Here is a 4,903-nt window from a genome sequence, read left to right as displayed (position 1 = left end):
GCTGAGTCACCCATGCACCCCATACATCTTGCATGTTTTGAGAAGAAGTCTTTTCATTATTATTTAGCTCAAAATATTTTAGGTTTTTATTATAATTTCTACTTCGACCCAGAGTTTACTTAGAAGTGAAATTTCCAAATACTTGAAGAGTTCCTGGGTATTTTTTTAGTATATTCTGCCTTTAATCAACCTTGTTGAGGTATAATTTTTGTATCAAAAACTACACTCAATTCAAGTATACAATTTGATGACTTTTAAAAGATATACAACTCTCATGATATCACTGCCAATCAAGATGCTGAATTTTTCCATCAACCCTCAAATTTCCTCATGCTCCTTTGCAATTTATTACCTCCCTGCAATAAATAGGTTAAAATGATTTAAAAGGCCTACTATGTAGGCAATAATTTTAAAAAACAGCGTAATATATTAATACCATACAATGTAGACCTCATAAAAAGGAAATATTACCCAGGATAAAGAAAAACAAATGATGATCATCCAGATAAACACAGAGCATTCTCCTAATAGACCACACTATGGGTCGTATAAGAAATCCCAAGAATTAAGAAAAAATGAAATCATACAAAATGAAAAAGAGAGATACAGCCCTTGACAATCAGGAGAGATAGGCTGGCATGTTCTGAGGAAAAACAGAATAGATCTGTTGTAAAGTTCAGTTTGTTACAGAAAATTAAAGAACATGGTGAAGGATAAAACTTGAATATGTATAGCACATTCACTTACAGAAGGTTTGATGAAAGTGAATTTTTTTTAAAAAAGATTTTATTTATTTATTTGACAGAGAGACAGCCAGTGAGAGAGGGAACACAAGCAGGGGGAGTGGGAGAGGAAAAAGCAGGCTCCCAGCAGAGGAGCCCGATGTGGGACTCGATCCGGAATGCTGGGATCACACCCTGAGCCAAGGGCAGACGCTTAACCACTGTGCTACCCAGGTGCCCTGATGAAAGTGAATGTTATTTGCCATGCTTTGCAATATCTGAGTCTGAAAGAAAACAGACAAAATATGTAAAGATTTTGGCAAAATTTCCTTAATTTTGATGTGATAATTTATAAAGATATGTTAATACCCTTTACTACCAAAGACTAACTTAATACTAGAATTTTATTTTCTCCCTGTGAAAATATAAATTGATCCTGAAACATTTAGTGTGCTTTTAAGAAGAGTAATAAAAGATTATTCTTTACCTTCTGTGTAATCTGAAAGTTTAGCAGAAATTCTGTACATCACCAGAATAATTTCCTGTAATTTGTACTACCTTTATTATATTCTTGGTAACTTCAAAAAAAGTACATCTCTTCGGAACAGCTAAAGTTGCTGACAATTTTGTAACCTTCTTCTGTTTTTATTGTATGTTGTCATTTTGATTTATGTGAAGTTAAGCTGTAACTTCTCAATGCTCACAGGTAATGGTGTTCTTGTCTCAATCGAATGACCAAATCTCTTCTTATAATTATTTATTTTGCTTCCTTGAAATCAGATCCTAAATTCAGGAAAATAAAATTTTTAGGATGTCTTTTTCATTTTTTTATTGTGATAAAATATACATAACATAAAAGGTACCATCAGAACCACTGTGAAGTGTACCGTCCTATAGCGTTAAGTACAGTGAGTACTTTAACATTGTGCAACCATCACCACCATCTATCTCCAGAACTTTTTCATCTTCTCCACCTGAAACTTCATACCCATGAAACAATATCTCCCTCCCCTGCAACACCTGGCAACCACAATTCTGTTCTCTGTCTTTCTGAATTTGATTACTCTAAATAGCTCATGGAAGTGGAATCACGGAGTCGTTGTCATATTGCGACTGGTTTATCTCACTTACAATGTCTTCAAGGTTCATCCATGTGGAACATGTGTCAGAATTTTCTTGCTTTTTCATGCTGAATAATATTCCGCCTTATATACATTCCATGTTTTGTTTATGCCTCTCATCCTTTAGTGGACACGTGGATTGCTTCCACTAATGCTGTGAACCTGGGTGTACAGATTCCTTTTCAAGACCTTGCTTTGAAATCTTTGGGGTGTATATTGAGAAGTGGAATTGCTGGATCATATGGTAATTCTATGTTTAATTTTTTTTTTTTCTAGGAACCACAGTCTTCGTAGTGGCTGCACCATTTTATATTTGCACCAGGAATGTCAAGTGTTCCACTTTCTCCACATCCTGTTACTTTCTGTTTTTTGAAAACAGGTATCCTAGTGGTTGGGAAATGATATCTCATTGTAGTTTTAATTTGCATTTTCTCCAATGATTAGTGATTTGAACATTTTGTCTGTGCTTATTGGCCATTTGTATATTTTCTTTGGAGAATTGTCAATTCAATTTCTTTGTCCATTTTTAAATCTGGTTGTTTATTTTTTTGTTGTTGTTGTTGAATAGTAGCAGTTCTTTATGTATTTCTGTGTATTAAGCCCTAATTAGAGATACGACCTGCAAATATTTCCTCCCATTTCATGGGTTTTCTTTTCACTCTATTGACAGTATGTTTTGATGCATGAAAGTTTTAAATTTTGATATAATCCAATTTATTTCTTCTTTTGTTGTCTATGCTTTTGGTGTCAATATCCAAGCAACCATTGTGCCAAATCCAATGTCATGAAGCTTTTTCGATGTTTTCTTTTAAGAGTTTTGATTCACTTTAAGTTAATCTCTTGTATAAGGCATAATGTTAGAGTCCAGCTCTCATTCTGTGTATGAGAACATTTGCTGAAAAAACATGGAACGCTTTACGAATTTGCATGTCATACTTGTACAGAAGCCATGCTATTTCCTCTACATTATTCCAGTTTTGGTACATGTGCTGCCAAAACAAGCACTAGATGTCTTTTTAAATTAAAATTAAAATTATCTTTGAGATTTCTGAAAGAGCCCCTGGAAAATCACAATGATTTATACATTTACCTTATAAAAAGAGAGATGCCAGAAATATTTTAAGTTGCCCTGATATAATTTATATTTCAGAATTAGCTTGTCACTATTCTAAGAAATTCATGGGGAAAATTGTCAAATGAAAGGATAATTATGTACAGATAAAATGTTATTCATATAAAATTTTCTGAGATTGTACATTGTATAAAACAAATTGACAGGCTCAAGAGATTTGTTAATGCTTTCATTGTCCGTGATAGGATCTTATCTGTGGAAAAAATTTGATGAAATTCTTATGAAAGAGTTATATATTATAGTGCAATGGAAAAGTTTACTCTCCTCGATTTTGATATTGTTCATTACTGTAATAAATCAATCTTATCATTAAGTCATACCAAGAAGCAGGCAGTTCTGCTTCTGTGCTGGTTATAATACATAAACTATCCTTCACCAGATCCAGGAGCTATATTCTTAAACAGCTCTTCAAGAGAAAGACTTCAAAAACTTAATTTGTAATCCATGTAATGAGAAATGAGAAAACAATTTGTAATCCATGTATTGTGACACAGCTGCTATACCCCAAAGAAATTACTTTGTGGAAATTATTTGTGGAAAAATCTTCAGAAATAGCCTGAAAACACTGTTTTTGCCGCATCGATGGAAAAAAATTTTTTTAAACAAACCAGCTCAGTTTTTGAAGAATATGCTAAATTGCAAGATCATGAAAGGTGTTTTTGCTCTTTTTCATGTATAACATGTAGTTACACATTAATATGCATCTTTAACATATATTCAGTTCCAAAATAAAACATATTTCATTTTAAATATTATTCTTGACAAAGTAGGCTTTGTCTTACATAATTCAAAGGACATTAAGCATTTTTGTTTTCTTACTATACTCCTTATACAAGGAGTCTAAACTTATCCTTATATGCATTAAAAATTATTAGATATTACAATTTTTAATATTTTAACATTAAAATTATTTAAAATAAGTGTTAGATTTTATTCTTTGTTGATATACTAATATAAAGATTTTTCACTTAAGCTCATCTTTTTATTGTATATCATACAAAATGGACAAAATAATTTTTTAAAATGTGGAGAGTTCATAAGTAAAAGATTAGAAAATGTTGGGCTGTGTAATTATGTACTAGTTTATAGATAATTTTCTTAATGAAAGCTAATAATAGGTCTATGTTAGTTAAAACTTAATTTTGTAATAACTTGATAAAAAGGAAAAGTTTTTAATAGATATATACATAAATCCTAATTGTGTTTAAGCATTCATAAGAATCATATCTGTGTCAAAGTATCATTTAAAAATGTTGAAGCTGCTCAATTTAAAATTTCTTTTTTTTTTTAAGATTTTATTTATTTATTTGACAGAGAGAGACAGCCAGCGAGAGAGGGAACACAAGCAGGGGGAGTGGGAGAGGAAGCAGCAGGCTCCCAGGGGAGGAGCCTGATGTGGGGCTCGATCCCAGAACGCCGGGATCACGCCCTGAGCCGAAGGCAGACGCTTAACGACTGAGCCACCCAGGCGCCCCTCAATTTAAAATTTCTACTGAATTTTAAAATTGTTTGTTTTAGAAGTTTTGACCTTTTATCCATTTTATAAGGCAGCTAGATAAAAATGGACATTCTTAACAATGCTTACGTAGTAACAATTTGGCAGCTAAAAATGGAAACATATATAGCCTTTGTAGTTTCAACTTAACTAGGGACAGAGCAAACTCTCTTTCTTTTTCTCTAGTCCGTGGTCCTCATAAATTAAAATATTTTGCTAATGACAAATTTAATATGCCTGAGGCTTTCAAGAATGTGGAAGCCTCCTATTCTTTATGACACTTACACAAGACCTGGAAAGGCTTCTGAGCCTTTCAAAGAGTATTATTTTTAATCATTTTGTGTGTGCAAAGAAACTTCAGGAAACAGGGTAGTTTGAGAATACTTTCAGTATCATCTTAGTATTATTGGGTATCCCTCCAAGTTCAGAACTT

At 32.6% G+C, this 4,903-nt stretch overlaps 1 non-coding gene across 1 annotated transcript; it reads right to left on the bottom strand.

Moving 5' to 3' along the window:
- Nucleotides 1-2,742: 2,742 nt before the first annotated feature.
- LOC113267536 (U6 spliceosomal RNA) lies at nt 2,743-2,848 on the bottom strand. Its single transcript, XR_003320841.1, has one exon. It is a non-coding gene; the product is annotated as a U6 spliceosomal RNA (small nuclear RNA).
- Between the last annotated feature and the right edge of the window lie 2,055 nt (nt 2,849-4,903).

This window comes from Ursus arctos, unplaced genomic scaffold (assembly GCF_023065955.2).
Source record: "Ursus arctos isolate Adak ecotype North America unplaced genomic scaffold, UrsArc2.0 scaffold_3, whole genome shotgun sequence".
Taxonomy (NCBI): domain Eukaryota; kingdom Metazoa; phylum Chordata; class Mammalia; order Carnivora; family Ursidae; genus Ursus; species Ursus arctos.
This window is presented reverse-complemented; position numbering and strand designations above follow the sequence as displayed.